Here is a 24,531-nt window from a genome sequence, read left to right as displayed (position 1 = left end):
AATTCTAAAAAAAGTTTTAAGCAGGTTTAATATTGTTCCACCATTAAATTTGATATAAACAATTCGTATATTGAAGAGTCAATAGTATTTGATTTTAGTATGTAAGTAAAATCTATCCACCAATGATCACTAATATAAAAAATTTTTCTTTAATTTTGAAGTGTTAATGATTGATTGTTAGAATTTAGAGTTTTGTACGAAAAAAATTGAGAAAAAAAAAAGTGTTACAAGAAGGTTTTCGTTATGTTTTTCTAACACATGTGGAAAAAGATATGACTTAACTAGTAATGTTATTAATGTCTATGTCACTCATTCCGTTAACTATTAGTATGAAATTTAATATGGTAGGACAACATTAAATTCGTTTAAAATTTTTTAGAACAAAAATAGAACATTTAAAATTTTAGAGACCAAATTTGGCCCCCAAAATTTTTACCCTTTTGTTTAAAGTGAAGCTTGCCATATATAATTGACTTCGTTACGTGGGTCAGTTTTGTTTTAAATTTTAACCATAAATTAGAGGCCTATGCAATGTGCGAGATAGTAAATTGTTGAGTTTAGTACATAATAATAACATTTTTGGTGATGACAAATATAATTATAAATGAGTGAAAAATTCAAAAGTGTTTTGAAGGTTTCTTTGGTATTACAGACCCAAATATTAGTGTGCAGTCTAAAAACAACAAAACCAAGCACCTGAACTATAGCTACTTGGATCAAGCATTTAGTCCAGTCCATTATTTTCATAAAATGAATAGCATCTAGCTTATAGAGGTGATATGGTGATTTCGATATGGTACAAATTAAATTTTCTGGTGGTTATGTCAAATTAAAATTAGCCGAAAGTAAGATGTTCAAGTCAAGCAAAATAAAAAAGGTAAAATATTTTCATAAACATGTAAGTTAATTACTTGTTGATTTTACCTTTCTTTCTGCACAACATTTTCGAGTAATATGAAGAAAGTAGAGGTTACTTTAATCTGCTGTGAATCAATGACTATTATTGAAACTTGAGGCCAAAGCACAAGATTAAGAATTTGGATTCGGAAAATTCATTAAAGAAGCAAGTTGCCACTGCTCATCTCTCCTCTCCTATGATTAGCTTTGATATCTAATTTCTGATTTTCTATTCTGATGAAAGAAAAAGAAAGGGAGATTTCAGTTGGTTCAATATTCAAGAAGCTGACTTTGAAGCCCTAGCTATGGAAACAAAGCTAAATACAAAAAGAAAAATCAACTTCAGTTTTGCTCAAGGAGAGTGAACTAGAGTTTGAGTTTTATTGAGAGTTTCTCTACTGTTCTTGCTCAATGTTTTGGACAATGCTTTTACTTCAAAAAAATATTTTGCCAAAATGGAGAGCTACATCTGAGAGTGCTGAATCTAGTTCATCTTATAGCATCATAGTTGTTCTACATCATTTTCTTCATGGTTTATTCTTGAATATTTCATTTGTATGTTATATCTTTCTCAGTTTCTATTCAGTGGTAAAAGGCATATACATGAGGTATTTAGAAAAAGCCATTGAGAAAAAAGGCAAAAAGATGTACTTGGAGAGAAAAGTCAAGATTTATGTCTTATCTCTTTGGATTGTATTTTTGTTCTGTATCATATACCTGAGAGGTATTTTTTGCAAAGTTAGGTAAGCACTTAGTGTGTTGAGAGTCTAGGAAGTGAACCTAGTCAAGTCAAACTTTAGAAGAAAATTGATTTGTCCTTTATTGGATTAGATTGAATCTTTGGGAATTGGTGTATGTAATACTTGAAAAGATAGTGAAAATTTCACCATCATTGTAGTGGAGATTGGATGTAGGCTACTGTTCGTCTGCTCGGGAGTTTGGAGTATTGGGTCAGATTGTCGCTAGAGCAGAGACGTGAAGGGGTCGAGACCTGAGCGCGAGCTGGGACAAGGGAGCTTGGCTATGACATCTGGATGGCGGGTGGGGGCCACCTACAAGGACTCCGACACTCAAGTTAGTGTCCGTAAGAAAAGGTGGCTAATTAGGGTAAGATGGATGACATAACTGTAGGGAGGGGTTTGGCCCCTTCCTATTTATATTTCGTGCTCGGGTGGGCCCCTCGTGATCAGGCCCACCTTCCTGGAAGCTTCTGCTAGCTGTCTAGGTTCCTCGTGGTAGGGAGAGGTGACGCGCGGATCGCCTCTTGGCTCAGGTCAGTGAACCCGTCGGGTCGGGGGTTCGTGACTAGACCCAGAGTGTTAGTGGGCTGGGCCGGAACAGTGCCCCCAACGTGCCAACCGTGAGGATTGAAGCCCGTGGTTGGCCCGTGGTTGGTGATTCTCATCCGCCTTTATCTTTTTACTATAGATGATTATTGTTCAGTTTTTAGTTTTGCTGCTATTACTACGTACCTTTTATGTTATTTCTATCTATTCTTGCCTGGGTTAAGCACGTCGTTGTTAGGTAGATCATAGGGGGATTACCATTAGGTGTCTAATTCTTTATTTTAGGCTTTTAATCGACCATGGATTAACGTAGAATAGAGACGTAGCAGAACGTAGCCTTAGTTTCAATTTCCTCCGATTTTCCGGACCTATAGCTTCCTCCAATTTTCTAACCTGTCGAGTTTAACTTAAGTGGTGCCCCCATTGTAGGTATGGCACAGCATCCTGCTCCGAGGGTCACCGTAGATCGTTATCTTTAGGTCACATCCAACGTCAAAGACACGGCTTCCAAGATAACCCTGGAGGCGCTACAAAAATTTTGTAACGCCGACTTATTGTGTGGGGGTGGCCCCGAAAGGCCAATTACAAGGTGTTCGTTCCTAAAGATCGGGAGTGCATTTGCCAAATAAACATGGACACTACTTGGGTTGCCGTTGGAAGTAGGTGTACAAGCCCATGTTCATCAACTTGGGAGTTCGGCTCCCTTTCTTCCCCTTCGTAATTTCCCTTCTGAACCGGTGCGATGTGGCACCCTCGCAATTGCACCCAAATAGTTGGGCCTCCATCTGTTGCTTCGAGATGGTGTGCAACTACCTAAATCTCCCAGCCTCTGTAGAATTTTTCTTCTACCTTTTCCTCCTGACCAACCCTTCAAAGGAAGGAAACATAAAAAAGAATCTTTGTCGTTCTGAGCCTTGTAGGGTCGACGGATCTTCAGATTGTTCAAGGATTCGCTCCATGGCTTCAAGAAAATTTTTTTCAAAGTACGGCCCGCCAAAGGTCGGCACCCCTTCTGGCTCACCCTAGAGGGGGAACATCGCATACTGGCTTATTAGAGTTTTGGTGCTGGGACCAACTTCTTGATAAAAACCACTTATGAAAGGTTGAGTCAGAGAAATCAGAACATTACCGACATACTATTGGCCATTTTTAGTGGAAATAACCTCAACCCTCACCTGTTGATGGGTGGTTGCAAAACCGGTAGGAGTCACGTAGGTAAGTATCCGGGATACCTTGTTTTCATGGTCTCATTTTCTTCCGACTTGTATACTTTACATAATTTGTAGTTTATAATAATTGGATTTGTTTTTCTTTCAGTATCCATAGGTGCTGGGCAAGTTAGTCTTATCGATTTGATGGCCCAGTTCCTCCCAAGAAATAGCGGGGCAATTTTGAGACTCCTTCTGCCGAGGTCCCACTTTCTCCCACTATTGAGGTCCAGTCCCAGCCTGCTACCGAGAAAATTCCCGACTCTAGTGCTGGTGTCGGCAACTAAGTTGAAAACATTGAGGATGACACCGATCCCGAGCTGACCATCTTGGAAAATCCCAAGAAAAGAAAAGCTACCTCTAGCCCGGAAGGGACACTTACTGTGATGGAATGGAACTTTGACGCTGGGAGGTTTATCGACTCTTAGCTTTTACCGGGGACTGAGGATTTCTTCCATGACGGGGACCTGGCCTCCCAGGCAAAGTGGGTCTACTGCTGCCAACTCCGTGCCGCCACTATCGCAAGGAAAGTTGAGCCTGTGTTGGCCAGTGCTGGGGTACTAGATGGTAAGCTTTGGGTGGCTTCAAGAAACATTGACAGTCTGAAAGTTAAGGCAGAGATTGCGAAGAATAAATTGGAAAACTCAGGAAAAGCTAAAAGTCGCCTACGGGTTGGTGGCTTGTCTCTCCGATCGGGAGCTCACCTTGGAAAGCCAACTCGGTGCCGCTTTAGGTCGGACGAAAGCAGCGGAGTCCAAGGCAGCTGATATGGGAAGAAGTTGGCAGACGCCGTTGCGTTGGCTAACACCGCTAAGCTTGAGGTGACCAATCTCAAGAAGAAGAACATGGAAACCATCAAGAATGTGCGAGATGCAATAGGAGGTACTGAGGAAGTGATTAAAACCCAAGTTAAGTTACTGTCACCTGACTTCGACACCTCGACGATTGGAGCCTTCAAGACCATTAAGGATGGCAAGATTGTTGACATCCTGAGGAAGCAACTTTGTATTTCTGCTTGTATCAAATGAACTTTGTATTCTCCTTTTGTTGGGCCAACATGGTGCCTTGTTTTGTAAATGTTTTCTTATCGCTTCGTTGGTATGACGCTAATTACATAATTTATTTCGGGCTGATGTGGTCCCTTTTTCTTTAAATCATTTTCACTCGTGGAATTTCTTGGTTACTTTTATTGTTGCTTCTGCTTGGCTCTTTAGTCGTAAGCCATAACATGTCGAGCATTCATTAACTATGTTCACATTGGCCTCCAGGGTGATCATTCCTAGTTGCCATTAGAACGGTGGTTATTTCAACCCAGCGATTGATAGAGCTCAATAGGACCCCTTACCGTATCCTCGTGTTGAGGTTGAGAGAAAGAATTTCTCACTAATGTTAATGAAAGTGCATATGCGTTTATATGAAAAGTATTTAACTGCAGGAATAATGAAGTAAAAAGAAATTGGCAATCGAAAAGGAAATAACAAACGGACAGGGAAACTAAAAAGAAACAGTATATTGTAAATAGGGTTAATGTGGAAAGAAAAAACTGCTATGTCGGAAGGTCACTCCTTATGAGTAGAACCTCTTTAGGTTTGCTACATTCCACGTCCTCGGGATGTCTCTCCCTGATGGAGGAAAAATGTCAGCAAATATTTTCACAAAAATATCGCGTTGCAAGTATAGTTCTAAACCGACAATTAAACCTCACTCAACATTTAGATTGTTTGTCACAAATACAAACCCAATAAAATAAACTGAAGTATTCAAACCTCGGGTCGTCTCTCAAGGAATTGCAGGGAAGTGTGTTTATTATTGGTTATGGAAAAGTATTTTTGGGGTTTTTAAATGTTGAACAAGGAATGTAAATAACAAGAAAATAAATTAATAACTAAGTAAGCTCTTAGCAAGGAAAGAGAATTTAGAAGTCCTATCCTAATGATCATTGTCAATTGTGATGGTAAATTTAAATTGCCTTCACTTAGATAACCTCTAACCGGTAATCTTCAATTACCAATCAACAAGAGACTTTGACAACTCAAGAGTCTCTAATTAATCAATCCAAGTCAAAAATATAAAAATCTAAATTAAAATCCACCCAAGCATTTTATCAAACACTTGGAAGGCACATAATAAAAGCATAGAAAAGTAATAAAAGAATGTAAAATCTAAGACTAACAATTGCAAAGAATCAATAACAATAAATGAAGAAGAAGCAATAAACATGAAATACCTCAAATTGCATTAAAAGGAAATTGAATCTAACAAGAAGAGATCATAAACTAAATGGGCAAAATAAAGGAATCAATAAGAGAAGTAGATAACTAAAGTGCCAGAACAAATACAAGTAAGAGAAAGCTAAATTAAAATAAGACTGAAATCTGAACCTAAGAGAAATTGAAAGAAGAAACCCTAAAACCTAGAGAGAGGAGAGAGCCTCTCGCTCTCTCTAGAATTCTACATCTAAAACCTAAAGTGTGTATGAATGAATTGTGAATTCTTGATTCATCCCTCTTTGCAGCCTCTAATCTTCATTTTCGAGCCTGAAACTGGGCCAAAAGCAGCCCAAAAATTGCCCCCAGCGTTTTCTCATAAGTGAGGCACGGGCTGCTTGTCACGCGTACGCGTCAGCCACGCGTACGCATCACTGAACAAATTCCTGGTCACGTGTACACGTCATCCACGCGTGCGCGTCATTTGTTTGCAGCACCAGGCACGCGTATGCTTCTTCTATATGTTTGTGTCGCTACCAGATTCTGAAATCCTTAATTTCTTGTATTCCTTCCACTTTTGCATGCTTCTTTTCTATCCTCTAAGTCATTCCTACCCTATAAACCCTGAAAATACTTAACAAATGTATCACGACATCGAATGGTAATAAGAGAGGACTAAAACTAGCAAATTTAAGGCCAAAGAAGTATGTTTTCAATCATAGCACAAAATTAGGAAGAAAACTTAAAAACATGCAATTTATATAGATAATTGTGAATAGTTGATAAAATCCACTCAATTCAATACAAAATAAACCGTAAAATAGTGGTTTATCACTCCTATCCAACCTCTCCAACTTGTAGGGGCCTTTTCCGATGACTTCTCTCACTCTGTGTGGGCCTTCCCAATTAGTTCCCAGCGTGCCTTCTCCTGGGGGGGCATCCCGATATTGTTGCACCGTATGACCAAGTCACCTTCTTCAAAACTCCTGCTAAGAACTTTCCCATTGTATCGAAGCACTATCCTCTATTTTAGTGCGGTTTCCAACAAATGGGCCATCTCCCTCATCTCATCAATCAAGTCTTTCTCGACTGCTTCTTCACCATCGCTGAGGAGTAGCCTCGGACATGGTTCCCCAACTTTTACGAGAATGATCGTGTCAATTCCGTAAGTAAGTCGGAAAGGAGTTTTCACAGTGGAAGATTTCGGCGTTGTCCTATAAGACCATAAGACCGAAGCTAGCTTGTCTGCCCAGGAGCCCTTTTTGCTGGTCAAGTCGCTTTTTCAATCCTTTGAGGATGATCTTGTTCGCTACTTCAACCTGACAATTACTCTGTGGATGATCTACTGAAGGGAACTTTTGCTTGATCCCCAAATTTCTTGTCTGTGAATTGCGTCCCGTTATCCGAGATCACTGCCTCCGGATTCTGAACCTGGAGATTACCTGCCTCTTGTAAGAATCGGAGTTTTCACAAAATACCGCTTAAGTATAATAGAATAATTTTATGGCCCGGAATAAGTTCAAAAATTTAAAAATGTTTTTCTAAAATATAAATGTGAGATTTGGAGTCAGTGGATTTTTCTGAGTGGAAAAATATTTTCTTTTGAAATTTTTCGCGTAAAAACGCGTACCGGTAGATTAGTTGGTAGTACCAGCTTAAGTCTGTCTAGTACTGCGTGAGGGAAAATAAAATAGTAGAAAATCTTAGAAAAGTATTTGAAATAGCAAAGCGGGCACTTATCCTAAAGGTTGGCCCAAAGTTGAGCCAAACGAACAAAAAATGCTACGCGGTTAGACCAGGCCTAAGTTGGGTCTAATCCCAACTTATATAAAGTCATAAATGAGCCAAGAAAGCTTATTTTCAACACAAGAGGGAGAGAGGGTCGTGAGATTGAGAGAGAAGGGTGTCCACTATTGACACTATTCATCATCTTCTTCTCTGAGCCATATCTTGAGCTACGGTACTTGGATTGATGAGCCGTTTACAGCCACGCGAAGCTCTTGTCGAGCTCTTAGTTTCTACTAAACAAAGTGGTAACTCATTCATTTCTTCCTAGTTTCTCTACCCTATGTCATTTTCGAAAATGGCTCTTTGAGTTGTTGAGTTTTTTTGTGTTCTTGTTGTTTAGGTGTAATCTAACTTAGGTGAGTAGTGAGTTTTAGCCCAAAACTCTTTGGGCAAGGTAAGATATCACCAAACTCTTGTGTTTAGTTCAATACCATAAACCCTAGCTTTGATTCTTGTTGTTTTTCATGTTATAGAGTGTTCTTGGTGTTGTTTGGTGTTGAGTAGTGTGCGAAATTGAACTCGCACAACTTCACCAGCAAGTGTACCGGGTCGTCCAAGTAATACCTATGGTGAGTGAGGGTCTATCCCACGAGGATTATTGGATTGACCAAGCAATGATTATCTTGCAGATCATAGCCAGGCGAATAGAAAGATAATGGTTATCATTGTGGCGCATAAGACAAAATAGTAAAGAAAGCAATAAATAATTAACGTAGAAATAATAAGAAACCAGTTAAGGCTTGGAGGTACTTGATCTTTCTAAATTAATACTTCTTACTGACTACTTTAACAACGGGTGATTTGTTCTATGGCAAAGCTTTAAGTGATTAACTCATATCCTCTTATCAAGTTAATCTCCTCTAATTCATATCAAACGTCGTTGTTAGTGGTCATTCAATATGAACAAGGATGAAGCTCACGCAATTCATTCTCCTTTTTGTGATCATACTCAAAATGCCACAGACAAGGTCTGATCTTTCAGATCGAATAATGAAGCTCAATGATTCTAGCTTTAGCGCCACATGAACCTCATTACCCATGATGAGCGGATATTTTATACGCTTTTTGGCATTACTTTCATATAGTTTTTATTATGTTTTATTTAAGTTTTATTATATTTTCATAGGTTTTAGTGAAAAATTCATATTTTTTGATTCTACTTTGAGTTTGTGTGTTTTTTTATGATTTTAGGTATTTTCTTCAACCTTATGAATGAGATGATCCGTGACACTCATCCTCATTCTACATGGGTTCAGTGTGAGTCTGTAATAGGAGATCTGACCTTGTCTGTGGCGTTATCCAGAAGAATGAAGCATCTCCGAAGCCTCAACCATTCTCTTATTACTGGTTTCACTCAAATTAAGTAATTGATAAACCCCAAATTTGTGGTTTATCTTGTGCTTAATTTGGGAGATTTTATCACCTTTTCCCACATTTATTCAATGAAATAGCATGGTTTTGTAATTCTCCCTTATTTTTGGTGCTTAAGTGTAAAAACATGCTTTTTAGGCCTTTAATTTGGTAATTTTAATTCACCTTTAATTCCACTAGATGCCTTAATGTGTTTGTTAGTGAATCCAGGATTAAAAAGGGCTAGGAAAGGATCAAAGGAGTGAAGAGAAAAGCATGCAAAGTGGAGAACTCACAGAAAATAAAGGATTTCGAGTGCATCCATCGACGCGCACGCGTGGATATGAAGTCGCATCGCGACGCGTATGCGTGGATGCTAAAATGTCAAGCGACACGTACGCGTGACCCATGCGTACGCGTCGGTGCTCGCACGTGACCTCATTAAAGTGAAAATGCTGGGGGCGATTTCTGAGCTGCCCAGGCCCAAATCCAACTGATTCCAAGGACTATCTCATGCAGAATTGAAGATTGGACAGGGGGAGAGCACTTAGTGTAGCTTAGGTATCATGTAGTTTAATTTCTAGAGAAAGAAGCTCCTTCTTCTCTCTAAAATTAGGGTTCTTTGGATTATTTTCATCTTATATCTAAGCTCAATTTCTTGTTATCATCTTGTTTTCTCTACATTTTTCATGCTCTAGTAGTGTAATTCTCTTAGTTTCCTTGTTAATTTCCTTTTTGTGCCTCTTTTTAGTATATGGATGCTTATGTTGGATTGGGTTTTCAATTAATGCAATTGATGTTTCTTTTATGTTCTTATGGTTAATTGCTTTGTTTATTATTGATCGCTTGCATTGGTGATGCATGAAAACTTGTCTCTCAACAAATTTCCCTTCGACAAGTATACCGAATTGTCGTCAAGTAAAACTCACAATAGAGTGAGGTCGAATCCCACAAGGATTGATTAGTCAAGCAACTTTAGTTAGAAGAATATGCTAGTTGAGCTAAACAGAATTTAGATTGGGAACTTGCAGAAATTTAAATGACTGGAAGTAAACAATAGAAATTAAAGTGCAGAATCTTAAATGGGGATTTAGGGTAATGAGCATGAAAATAAATGGCAGAAAGTAAAGAGAATGGGTAAGATCAGAAATGGGGAAATCATTGGGTTCAGGAGATGTTGCATTCTCTGGATCAAGTTCATTCTCATCTCTTCCTCAATCAATGCATTCATTGATCTCCTTGGCAATCTTAAGTGATTGGATCCCAATTCCTTAGCAATCCAATCTCTCTAAGCTTGAACAATTGCCCAATTCCTTGATTTAATTGCTCATGGGAAGAGATGAAGTGTGGTCACTGATTATACCACATGTATTTCCAAATCAAAGTGTTGGAAGGATTACATGTCACTATATCCGCCCAAACCCCAATTTGGTCCAATATGAGAAAGCATTTCTAGCATGATCTCCTCATCCCTTTTCCAAGGCTCAAAGGAGATCCAATTATGGAGAGTTTATTTTCCAAGACAACTAACCAATTGAATTAAGATTGAAAGCTTTCTAGTAAGATCAAGAGAAAAGAAAGAAGAAAAAGAATGAAAACTATAATTGATCCATCAAATTACAACAGAGCTCTCTAACCCAATGAAAGGGGTTTAGTTGTTCATAGATCTAGAAATAAAAAATGACAGAAAAGAAGAATCCATGCTAAAAGTGCAGAAAAGTAAATCTACAGAGAGTAGTTCCCCAAAAGTGCTAAGCTTCTCTATAGTTCAAAACTACTCCTATATATACTACTCCTCTTGATCTTCTAGTGAGTTCTGCAAGTCTTGGATGTGGGCTCTGGATCTTGAGTTGAAGCAGTTCTCATCTTTAGTGGGCCTAGCTTGCAGAGAAATATGAATTAGACTTGGGCATTTAGTGAGATTAACGTTGAGTGTCATTGTGGGTTCGAGAACGTTAGTGGCATTCACTTTTTCCACTAATGTTCCACCCTCATGTACCCATGTTAACTCCAACGTTAGTGGTCTTAACGTGACCACTAACGTTGCCTTCTCAATTTTTGGCCAACATTATTGGGACTCACTTTTTCCAATAATGTTAGCTTATACTCCTTCGCGAGCGTTATTGGGAATCACTTTTTCCATTAACGTTGCTTGGTGCCTTTTTGTTCCTACGTTAGAGTTCACGTTAGTATAGCTAACGTGACTCTTAACGTGGGTGTGTCTCACCTTCGAGAGCGTTAGTGACACTCACCTTTGTCACTAACTCTCCAAATGCCCAAACTCTCTACGTTAGAACTCACGTTAACTAAGTTAACGTGGCTAACTAAGTTAACGTGGCTCTTAACGTAGTAGTGATGCCATCTTCCAACGTTAGTGACAAAAGTGAGTGCCACTAACGTTGGCTCTTTGATTTCAACTCCACGTTAACTTTCATGTTAACGGTCTTTACGTGAAAGTTAACGTAGGCAATGCTAGTTGGTCCAACGTTAGTGACAAAAGTGAGTGTCACTAACGTTGGCTTTTGTTCTTCTCTTCCACGTTAGAGTTCACGTTAACTAAGTTAACGTGACTCTTAACGTGGATCATTGCCAAGTTTCTCAACGTTAGTGGTGTTCACTTTTACCACTAACGTTGGAGAAAAACGTTATTGGTGTTCACATTTTCTCTTAACATTGGAGTTCTCTTTTTCTTCTACGTTAACTACCACGTTAACTTAGTTAACGTGGCAAGTAACGTGAGCTATGGATGGCTTCGCAGGCATTATTGGTGATCACTTTTCTCATTAACGTTGCAAGCTTTTTACCATTCCACGTTAGTGTTCATGTTAACTAGGTTAACGTGAATACTAATGTGGTTCTTCCTTGCTTCCCTTGTCTTGAAATCAAGCAATTAAAGTGCATCAAAGCTCTAGCCAAAGTCATGAGATTATGCATTATCAATTTATCATGCAATTCTAGCAAAATTCTCATGAAATCATGCAAAATTCACAATAGTTGCTTGAATCAAGGTGTAAGTGTAATTTCATCCAAAACTTGCCTTATGCACTAAGAAAATGCATGAAACTACCCTAAAACAGTAAAGAAAAGGTCAGTGGAACTGGCCTAGATGCCATGGCATTACAACACCAAACTTAAAGCTTGCTTGTCCCTAAGCAAGTACTGAAGCATAAGAAGAATGAAATGAAAGAACAAGAAGATAAAATAGAAGTAGAATTCCTGGTTTATGGGGTTTCATGTATAGCAACTTAGGTTCCTCCCTTTTAGGTTTCAAGCCTTTATCAATTCCTTGGTCACTTTCTTGATTGCATCCTTTGAGACTTCTTTCTTATTGATCCTTCCTCTTTTTTTTTAAGGTTTATTTTTCTTTTGGCTAAGTGCTCTGTAAAAGGGCGACTCTTTATGATAAGTTTTCAGCCAACACTCCCACACCAATTGGTTCAAGGTGCTAGGTGTTAAGGCACCCCTACGGACTTACTCCCTCAAGTCTCTTTCCCTCATACATACACACCACAGGCACATGGTTTATTATTATTCCTTTCTTGAGACCTTGGTGTCCAGCACCTCTTTGGATTACTAAGTGTTCTGTAGCAAAGGTTACTCTTGATATATAGTGGACTTTTAGCTGATAATCTCGGATTAGTTAATCCAAGTTACCAAGTGATAAGGCACCCCTAAGAGCTTATCCATCCAAGTATATCCCTTGCACATAAACACCACAGACACATGCCTCAATTTTGAAACCCTTGGTGCCTAGCATTATTTCTTATTGTGTTTCTTTCTTTTTCACTTTTATTGCTCTTTCTCTTTTCTTATTGGGATCTTATTGTTTAGTTAGTCTCAAAGGATGTGTCTCAAACATAGGACTTAGGATAGATAGTTGCTTTCTTTCCTTATTTGGTGAACCAACTTAGCTTACTAATCATCCTACCACAAACATTCAGAATGCACTTCACAAAATAACCCCACTCTTGTTCTTTTCATAACATTTTCTTTTTGATTAACTTAAAGGACAAGTATACAAATAAAAAAATGAAAGTGAACACTCGAGACATTAAGCCAGCACACTTGGATGTGAATAAAGAGGAACAAGTAAAAGATGTAGGTTCTATTCAATCATTTTTCACTTAGAGTTATGCATTTCGAGATGGTTTGAAACAACCTCATGATATCTTCCTTGGTATTCTCGTCCTAGCATTTGCATCCCTGTTTGTTTCCTTGGATGATGGGTATGCTCATTCCCTGAGATTGATTGAATTCCTACAACACTATTGAAAGTTGCTTGTTCCCCAAGCACTTGGAAAAGGGTTAGCATGCATGTGTGCTTGTGAGCTTCAGACTTAACTTGGTGTGTGAACACCAAACTTAGTTCTTTGCTTACTTAACAAATTGGACGCATGTAAGAACCTTGTGTGCTTTTTATTAAGAAACAACTATGAGCTTAAAAAGATAATCTATGTTTTAGAGGTTAAGCCTCTGTCAAGTAAGTTCTCTAATTGCTAGAGGAATGCTTCATCACTAAGGGTTGCAATGCACTCTTCAGCTGGAATTTTGGTGGAACACCAAACTTAGAGCCCTATATTCACCCTTGAATTGTTTTTGGTGTGTAACACCAAACTTAGCTCCTCACACTATAGAGAATCCAACTTGAAATTTTTATTGAAAGACTTATGAAAAGAGAATTACCTCAGGTTAGGTTGCCTCCCAACAAAGCGCTTTTTTAGCGTCGCTAGCTCGACGATTCTTTCCTTAGTTGAGGTTATACTTCTGTTTGGGGTCTCCCCCATGCTGCCCAAGTAGTGTTTGAGTCTTTGTCCATTCACAGTGAATCTTCTCTTTGAGCCTTCTTCCATTATTTCTATGTGTCCATAAGGTGAGACTTTTGTGACTAGAAAGGGTCCCGACCACCTTGATTTGAGTTTCCCAGGAAAGAGTTTCAGTCTAGAGTTGTAGAGAAGCACATGTTACCCTTCTTCGAAACTTCTGGGTACCAAGTTGAGATCATGTCTCCTTTTTGCTTTTTCCTTATAGATCTTGGTATTTTCATAGGCTTGAGATCTAAATTCTTCCAATTCTTGAAACTGCAGGACCCCTTTTTCACCAGCAGCAGTGCTGTCTAGGTTCAGTGTTTTAAGGGCCCAGGAGGCCTTGTGCTCTAGCTCTAGTGGCAAGTGACAAGCCTTACCATACACCAGTTGATATGGGGACATCCCAATTGGTGTTTTGAAGGCTGTCCTGTATGCCCAAAGAGCATCATCTAGCTTCTTCGCACAGTCCTTTCTTGATATCCCTACAGTCTTTTCCAGAATCCTTTTTAACTCGGTTAGATATCTCTGTTTGCCCACTTGTTTGGGGATGATAAGGTGTGGCAACCTTATGCTTCACCCCACATCGTAGGAGTAGGGCTTCCAATGGTCTATTGCAGAAATGGCTCCCTCCGTCACTGATGAGGGCTCGTGGGACTCCAAACCTGGTAAAGATATTCCTTCGAAGGAAGTTTATGACTACCTTGTTGTCATTAGTTGGGGTCGCCACTGCCTCCACCCACTTAGATACATAGTCTACTACCACCAAGATAAACTTGTTTGAATATGAAGGTGGGAATAGTCCCATGAAATCGATTCCCCATACATCAAACAGTTCAAGTTCTAGAATGTATTGATGTGGCATATCATTTCTCTTGGGTAGGTTGCCAGCCCTTTGACATTCGTTGCAGCTTCTCACCAATTCTTTAGCATCTTTGAAGATAGTGGGCCAGAAGAACCCACATTGCAGCACCTTTGCGGCAGTTCTTTCTCCTCCAAAGTGACTTCCATAACTAGCACTATGGCAACTCCACAAGACCTTTCGTCCTTCTTCTTCTGAGATGCACCTCCTTAGGATTCCATCTGAGCATTTTTTAAAGAGGTAAGGTTCATCCCAAATGAAATACTTGGCATCATTGATGAGCTTCCTTCTTTGATATTTGTTGATTCCAGGGGGTAAGTCACCGGTTGCTTTAAAATTGGAAATATCCGCAAACCAAGGTGCTTTATGAATCATCATTAGCTGCTCATCTGGGAAGAATTAATTTACACTTGTATCATGGGCATCATCCTTCTCACAAGGGATTCTAGATAGATGGTCTGCCACTTTGTTCTCCACACCCTTTTTGTCTCTAATTTTAATGTTGAACTCCTGCAATAATAAGATCCATCTGATTAGTCTTGGTTTTGACTCTTGTTTGGCAAATAGATATTTGAGTGCTGTGTGATCAGTGAAAACAATAACTTTAGAGCCAATAAGATATGATCTAAATTTGTCAAATGCAAAAACTATAGCCAGCAACTCCTTTTTGGTAGTGGTATAATTCCTTTGAGTATCATTAAGGACCTTGCTGGCATAGTATATGACATGCACCAAATTTTCTTTTCTCTGCCCTAACACTGCCTCAACTACGAAATCAGATGCATCACACATCAGTTCGAATGGTAAATTCCAATCAGGTAGGGTGATGATAGGAGCTGAGGATAGCCTCTTTTTCAAGTTTTCAAATGCTAGCATGCATTTCTCATAAAAAATATATGGTGTATCAGACATCAGGAGATTGCTTAAGGGCTTGGCTATCTTTGAAAAATCTTTAATAAACCTTCTATAGAAGCCAGCATGTCCCAAAAAGCTCCTAATTGCCTTGACATCACTTGGTGGAGGTAACTTTTCAATTAGCTCCACCTTAGCTCTGTCTACCTTAATGCCTTGATTAGAAACTTTATGGCCAAGAACTATTCCATCTGTCACCATGAAATGACATTTTTCCCAGTTCAAGACTAAGTTGGTTTCTTGACATCTTTTCAATACCAAGGCAAGATGGTTTAGGCAATTAGGGAAGGAATCTCCAAATACTGAGAAGTCATCCATGAAAACTTCAATAAACTTCTCTATCATATCTGAAAAGATGGAGAGCATGCAGCGTTGAAAAGTTGTGGGTGCATTACATAGCCCAAATGGCATGCGTCTGTAGACAAACACTCCATATGGGCAGGTGAATGATATTTTCTCTTGGTCTCTTGGATCAACCACTATTTGGTTATATCCTGAATAACCATCTAGAAAACAATAATATGCATGTCCCGCAAGTCTTTCCAACATTTGATCCATGAAGGGAAGTGGGAAATGATCTTTTCTTGTGGCTTCATTGAGCTTCCTGTAGTCAATACACATTCTCCAACCTGTGATGGTTCTTGTAGGGATTAGCTCATTCCTTTCGTTGGGCAACACAGTGATTCCTCCTTTCTTGGGAACCACTTGAACTGGACTGACCCATTGGCTATCTGAAATTGGATAAATTACTTCTCCCTGCCACAATTTCATAACTTCTTTCTGCACTACTTCCTTCATTGCTGGATTTAACCTTCTTTGGGGCGGAATGGAAGGTTTGACACCTTCTTCCAGGAGTATCTTATGCATGCATATGGCTGAACTGATTCCTTTCAAGTCATCAAGTGTCCATCCAATGGCATCCTTGTGCTTTTGTAAGACTTGAAGCAACTCTTCCTCTTGTTCTTGGCTGAGGGCTGAATTTATGATCACTGGATAGCTTTTATTTTCTCCCAAGTATGCATACTTGAGAGTGGGTGGCAGTTCTTTAAGCTCCAGTTTGGGCACTTCTTTTCTTTCTTCCTTTCCTTCTAGCATGCCTTGAACATGTATTTCAGTGGCTGTAGCTTCTTCGCTTGCTGCTAATTCTTCTTCTGTTGATGCCTCAAGCTCTTCTTCAAGAGTTTCTTGTACCAAAGCTTCCACGGAGTCCAACCTCATACATTCTCCCAATGAGTTGTGTGGGTAACTCATGGCCTTAAACACATTGAATGTCATTTTCTCCTCGTGTAATCTAAGGACAAGTTCAACCTTTTGGACATCAATAATGGCTCCGGCAGTGGCCAAAAATGGCCTTCCCAGGATGATTGGAAGTCTTAGCTCCTTCCTCCAAGTCTAGTACCACAAAATTTGCTGGAAAGATGAAGTCTCCCACCTTTACCAACAAATCTTCTACTATCCCATGGGAAAATTTGAATGATCTGTCTGCTAGTTGCAGGGCCATTCTTGTTGGTTTGCCTTCCTCAATCTTCATTTTTTTCATCATTGCTAGAGATATTAGATTTATGCTGGCTCCTAGATCACATAAAGCCTTTTCCACCGTGATTTCCCCAATGATACAAAGGATTTGGAAACTCCCAAGATTCTTCAATTTCTGGGGCAATTTATGTTGGATGATTGTGCTGCATTCTTCCGTGAGTACCACGGTCTCATTGTTCTTCCAGCTTCTCTTTTTGGTCATCAATTCCTTCAAGAACTTGGCATAGAGTGGCATTTGCTCTATTGCTTCAACAAAGGGTATGTTTATTTGTAGTTTCTTGAAGATTTCCAAGAATCTTGAGAATTGGTTGTCCTCTTCCCTCTTCTTTAATTGCAGCTTGACGTTAGGATTTTTGCTAGTAAAGAATTTTATAAAAATAGTCGCGTTGTAGATATAGATTCTAAACCAACAGAAATCCCTTCGTACAAACGTTTTGGTTGTCACAAGTAACAAACCCCTAAATAAATTGATAACCGAAGTATTTAAACCTCGGGTCGTCTTCTCAAGGAATTGCAGGGAAGTATGTTCTTATTATTGGTTATGGAGATTGTAAATTTGGGGTTTCAAGAATGAGGAGTGAATGTGGCAATTAATTAAAATAGCAATTAGAATAAATAAATACTGTAAAGCAAACTTTTGGCAAGGTATGAGAAATTGGAAGTCCAGACTTAGTTATTCCTATAAAAAATAATGAAAGTTGAATCTTAATTCCACTTAGTTAACCTTTGCTAAAGCAAAGTCAAGGGACTAATTAATTAGACCTTCGAATCCTATTTATTTCCTAAGAAAAGGTTGGGATTATTGAAGTTTAGTTCAATTAGCAAGATAACAGTTATCAATTATATTGAGCTAAGATAACTCCTGAGTTACTGATTTCTTAACCAAGACCAAAAAGGAAAGAAATTAAATCTATTGGAATAAAATATCTCAGATTGGGAATAATCAATAGCATAAACAAAAGAAAGCAATATTAAACTGAAATACCTCAAATATCATTAAATAGGAAAATCATCATGAATGTGACATAAGTCAAATAGGCAACATAACTAATATAAGCATTCAAGTATCTGAAAATAAGAAATAAATGTAAAGTAAAAGAACATTGAACCTGGGATCGAGAGTCACTCCTAAAACTAAGAGAAGTCCTAAATCCTAATTTCTAAAAACTCTACCTAAATCCTAAGAGAGAGGAGAATTATGAAAGGTGAATTATGAAAGGTGAATTATGAAAGCATGATTATGAATGGATGCATTCTCTCACTTTATAGCCTCTAATCTGTGTGTTCTGGGCTGAAAACTGGGTCAAAAACAGCCCAGAAATCACTCCCAGTGCTTTCTGGTCCGTACAGGTCGCGGAAGAGTGACGCGGAGGCGTCGTCCACGCGTTAGCGTGGGTTGTGTTCCTGCCAGATTACGCGGTCGCATGATCCACGCGTTCGCATCGCTTGGCATCAGGGCAGCTATGGCAAATTACATATCGTTGCGAAGCCCCGGACGTTAGCTTTCCAACGCAACTAAAACCATCTCATTTGGACCTCTGTAGCTCAAGTTATAGTCGTTTGAGTGCGAGAGGGTCAGGGTGACAGCTTTGCAGTTTCTTCAACTTTTTGTATTCCTTCCACTTTTGCATGCTTCCTTTCCATCCTCTAAGCCATTCTTGCCCTGTAATCCCTGAAATCACTTAACACACATATCAAGGCATCTAATGGTAATAAGAGAGGATTAAATAAAAGAAAATAAAAGCCAAAGAAGCATGTTTTCAATCATAGAACAAATTCTGGGAAGGAATTGTAAAACATGCAAATCATATGAATAAATGTATGAAAGATTGATAAAATCCACTCAATTAAGCACAAGATAAACCATAAAATAGTGGTTTATCAACCTCCCCACACTTAAACAATAGCATATCCTCATGCTAAGCTCAAGAGAACCTATAAAGGGGTGAAGAGGGATGGTAGAATGTATGCAATGCAACCTATCTATATGAATGCAACTACATGCAAGAATGTTTCTACCTACTTGGTTAAAAGTAAATAAGTTCTCCAAGACAAAAATAATTCAAATTCCACTAATTCAAATCATATAAAATAAAGACAAGTAAACTTGTAAGAAGATAGCTCATGAAAGCAGGGAACATAGAATCAAGTATTGAACCCTCACAGGAAGTGTATATCACTCTAATCTCTCAAGTGTCTAGGGTCAATCACTCTACTCTTCCCTAGTCATGCTTTCTAAACCTTGTTCTTCATCTAACCAATCAACAAATATTTAGCATACCAATGCAAACATCATGAGGTCTTTTTAGGGTTGTAATGGGGCTGAGGTAAAGGTAAGGATACATGTATGGCCAAGTGAGCTTTATAAAGTGAATCCTTGATTAGTCTAAGATCTCACCTAACATATACATACTTTATACAATTTTAGAATACTTTACCTAACTACCCAAATTTTTTCCACTTTTGTATTACAAGCTCATGTATCAAACTTATTTTTGAATTTTGTCCCATGTGCATTGATCCTTTTTATTTGCATTTGGGGTAATATTATTTTTCTTCTCTTTTCTTTTTTTTTTGTATCCCCTTATTTAATTACTTAATATTTTTTTTCAATGCACATGGTAATTTAATTATTTTGATTTCACATGAGCATGCTTCCCAAAACTTTTATTTTGAAATGTCTTTATTCTTTTTAACTTTCTACCTTTGTTTTTATCTTCCATGTTCCCATAAGGTTCCCCACACTTAAACAATACACAATTTCTATCTTAAGCTAACCAAGGATTCAACTTGGGATTTTAAATTTGTTTTTCTGCTTAAGGCTAGTGTTGTGATTTATAGAATAAGAGGAAATTAAAGGCTCAAGGGGGCTAACAAGGGTGATGTAAAAGGTAGGCTAATTTTGGGATAAGTGAGCTAGAATCAAACAATGGCCTCAATCATATGCAAGCATGTAAATATATTAAATATTGGACATATAGAATGGAACAAAGCAAAGATTACAATTACAGAGAAGAAAACACACAAGAATGAAAATTTATGGTTAAATAATGTAACCATATAAATAAGCTCAAAATCTCACAGGTTGTGTGTTCTTTGGCTCAAAAATCATGTTTCAAATACAACTTCAAACAAGTTTTAACATATAGAAAATTTTAATTTTTAATTTAAATTAGTGAAAGTTTTCAAAAATAGGGTCTTAAAAGAAATTTATTACTTTAACCAAGTAGTAACTAAATGCATAAAATCAAACAAACATGCAATCAATCATGCAAATGCAACAATGAACAAGGAAAATAAACCATTGGTGTTGAGATAGAAGAGTAACTAACCCATGGAGATCGGTATCGACCTCCCCACACTTAAAGATTGCACCGTCCTCGGTGCATGCTGAGATGTGCAAGTGGACGGGTTTTTCCAACTGACGCTTTTCTCCAAAGATTGTGCAGATGGACTTGTTTGTCTCCCCTTTTAGAAGTTTCTCTTTTTCCCTTCCTCGGTGGCCATCCTGAAAGAAAAGGAAAAAGAAGAAAAAGTAACCCAGAAATAAAGATAAGAAAATAAATAAAGGATGGGTGTTGATGCCAGATAATAAGGGTCTCAATTACATGGTAGTTACAACATGCAAGTGAGAAAATAATACAAGCCATGGCATGACAGTGGTGCAAGATTTGAAACATAGGGGAGGAGAGTGTGGGTAATTGGTGCACGAAATTGTGATCAACACTTTTCACAACTCAAATAATCCCCGGTAATGAATCCAAAAACTTGGTGCTCAATACCATGGCATAAACACAACTTCGCACAACTAACCAGCAAGTGCACTGGGTCGTCCAAGTAATAAACCTTACGCGAGTAAGGGTCGATCCCATGGAGATTGTTGGTATGAAGCAAGCTATGGTCACCTTGTAAATCTCAGTCAGGCAGACTCAAATGGGTATAGTGATAAACGAATAAAGCATAAAGATAAAGATAGAGGTACTTATGTATATCATTGGTGAGAGCTTCAGATAAGCGTATGAAGATGCCTTCCCTTCCGTCTCTCTGCTTTCCTACAGTCTTCATCCAATCCTTCTTACTCCTTTCCATGGCAAGCTCATGTAGGGTTTCATCGTTGTCAGTGGCTACCTCCCATCCTCTCAGTGAAAACGTCGCCTATGCTCTGTCACAGCATAGGTAATCAGCTGTCGGTTCTCGGTCAGGCCGGAATAAAATCCATCGATCCTTTTGCGTCTGTCACTAACGCCCCGCCTGCTAGGAGTTTGAAGCACGTCACAGTCATTCAATCATTGAATCCTACTCAGAATGCCACAGACAAGGTTAGACCTTCCGGATTCTCTTGAATACCGCCATCAGTTCTCGCCTATACCACGAAGACTCTGATCTCACGGAATGGCTGGCTCGTTTGTCAGGCGAGCACTCGGTTGTCAGGCGATCAACCATGCATCGTGTATCAGGAATCCAAGAGATATTCACTAAGCCTCATATGCTTGTAGAACAAGAGTGGTTGTCAGTCACTTTGTTCATGAGTGAGAATGATGATGAGTGTCACGGATCATCACATTCATCAAGTTGAAGAACAAGTGATATCTTGGAACAAGAACAAGCGGAATTGAATAGAAGAACAATAGTAATTGCATTAATACTCGAGGTACAGCAGATCTCCACACCTTAATCTATGGTGTGTAGAAACTCCACCGTTGAAAATACATAAGAACAAGGTCTAGGCATGGCCGTGAGGCCAGCCTCCCAGTGATCAAAAGATTCAAAGATCTCAAGATGTCTAATACAATAGCAAAAGGTCCTACTTATAGAAAACTAGTAGCCTAAGGTGTACAAAGATGAGTAAATGACATAAAAATCCACTTCCGGGCCCACTTGGTGTGTGTTTGGGCTGAGCAATGAATCATTTTCGTGTAGAGACTCTCCTTGGAGTTAAACGCCAACTTTTATGCCAGTTTGGGCGTTTAACTCCCATTTAGGTGCCAGTTCCGGCGTTTAACGCTGGAATTTCTGTAGGTGACTTTGAACGCCAGTTTGGGCCATCAAATCTTGGGCAAAGTATAAACTATCATATATTGCTGGAAAGCCCAGGATGTCTACTTTCCAACGCCGTTGAGAGCGCGCCAATTGGGCTTCTGTAGCTCCAGAAAATCTACTTCGAGTGCAGGGAGGTCAGAATCCAACAGCATCTGCAGTCCTTTTGAGTCTCTGGATCAGATTTTTGCTCAGATCCCTCAATTTCAGCCAGAAAATACCTGAAATCACAGAAAAACACACAAACTCATAGTAAAGTCCAGAAAAGTGAATTTTAACTAAAAACTAATAAAAATATAATAAAAACTAACTAAAAGATACTAAAAACATACTAAAAACAATGCCAAAAAGCGTACAAATTATCCGCTCATCACAACACCAAACTTAAATTGTTGCTTGTCCCCAAGCAACTGAAGATCAAATAGGATAAAAAGAAGAGAATATGCAATGAACTCCAAAAACATCTATGAAGATCAGTATTAATTAGATGAGCGGTGTTTTTAGCTTTTTGCCTCTGAATAGTTTTGGCATCTCACTTTATCCTTTGGAATTCAGAATGATTGGCTTCTTTAGGAACTTAGAATCCAGATAGTGTTATTGATTCTCCTAGTTAAGTATGATGATTCTTGAACACAGCTACTTATTGAGTCTTGGCCGTGGCCCAAAGCACTCTGTCTTCCAGTATTACCACCGGATACATACATGCCACAGACACATAATTGGGTGAACCTTTTCAGATTGTGACTCAGCTTTGCTAAAGTCCCCAATTAGAGGTGTCCAGGGTTCTTAAGCACACTCTTATTGCCTTGGATCACAACTTTATATCTTTCTTTTTCTTTCTTTTTTTTCTTCTTTTTTTTTCTTTTCGGGTTTTTTTTCGCTTGCCTTCTCCCCTTTTTTTTTTTGTATTCACTGCTTTTTCTTGCTTCAAGAATCATTTTTATGATTTTTCAGATCCTCAGTAACATGTCTCCTTTTTCATCATTCTTTCAAGAGCCAACATTCATGAACCACAAATTCAAAAGACATATGCACTGTTCAAGCATACATTCAGAGAACAAAAGTGTTGCCACCACATCAAAATAATTAAACTGTTATAAAATTCAAAATTCATGCAATTCTTTTCTTTTTCAATTAAGAACAATTCTTAAGAAAGGTGATGGATTCATAGGACATTCATAACTTTAAGGCATAGACACTAAGACACTAATGATCATAAGACACAAACATGGACAAACATAAAGCACTAAAATTTGAAAAAAAGAAAATTAAAGAACAAGGAGATTAAAGAACGGGTCCACCTTAGTGATGGCGGCTTGTTCTTCCTCTTGAAGGTCTTATGGAGTGCTTGAGCTCCTCAATGTCTCTTCCTTGTCTTTGTTGCTCCTCTCTCATGATTCTTTGATCTTCTCTAATTTCATGGAGGAGAATGGAGTGTTCTTGGTGCTCCACCCTTAGTTGTCCCATGTTGGAACTCAATTCTCCTAGGGAGGTGTTTAGTTGCTCCCAATAGTCTTGTGGAGGAAAGTACATCCCTTGAGGTATCTCAGGGATCTCATGATGAGAGGGGTCTCTTGTTTGCTCCATCCTTTTCTTAGTAATGGGCTTGTCCTCATCAATGGGGATATCTCCTTCTATGTCAACTCCAACTGAATAACAGAGGTGACAAATGAGATGAGGAAAGGCTAGCCTTGCCAAGGTGGAAGACTTGTCCGCCACTTTATAGAGTTCTTGGGCTATAACCTCATGAACTTCCACTTCTTCTCCAATCATGATGCTATGAATCATGATGGCCCGGTCTAGAGTAACTTCGGACCGGTTGCTAGTGGGAATGATTGAGCGTTGGATAAACTCCAACCATCCTCTAGCCGCGGGTTTGAGGTCATGCCTTCTCAATTGAACCGGCTTCCCTCTTGAATCTCTCTTCCATTGTGCGCCCTCTTCACATATGACTGTGAGGACTTGGTCCAACCTTTGATCAAAGTTGACCCTTCTAGTGTAAGGATGTTCATCTCCTTGCATCATGGGCAAGTTGAATGCTAACCTTACATTTTCCGGACTAAAATCTAAGTATTTCCCCCGAACCATAGTAAGATAATTCTTTGGATCCGGGTTCACACTTTGATCATGGTTCTTGGTGATCCATGCATTGGCATAGAACTCTTGAACCATCAAGATTCCGACTTGTTGAATGGGGTTGGTAAGCACTTCCCAACCTCTTCTTCGGATCTCATGGCGGATTTCCGGATATTCACCCTTTTTGAGTGAAAAGGGGACCTCGGGGATCACCTTCTTCAAGGCCACAACTTCATAGAAGTGGTCTTGATGCACCCTTGAGATGAATCTATCCATCTCCCATGACTCGGAGGTGGAAGCTTTTGCCTTCCCTTTCCTCTTTCTAGAGGTTTCTCCGGCCTTGGATGCCATAAATGGTTATGGAAAAACAAAAAGCAATGCTTTTACCACACCAAACTTAAAAGGTTTGCTCGTCCTCGAGCAAAAGAAGAAAGAAGAGAGTAGAAGAAGAATAAATGAGGAAGAAGGGGATGGCTTTGTATTCGGCCAAAGAGGGGGAGAAGTGGTGTTTTAGGTTGTGTGAAAATGAAGGAGTGAAGAAGGGTATTTATAGGAGAGGGGGGAGATGGG

The sequence above is a fragment of the Arachis stenosperma genome, chromosome 4, assembly GCF_014773155.1.
Source record: "Arachis stenosperma cultivar V10309 chromosome 4, arast.V10309.gnm1.PFL2, whole genome shotgun sequence".
In the NCBI taxonomy this organism is placed as follows: Eukaryota; Viridiplantae; Streptophyta; class Magnoliopsida; order Fabales; family Fabaceae; genus Arachis; species Arachis stenosperma.
Note: the sequence above shows the minus strand (reverse complement) of the source record.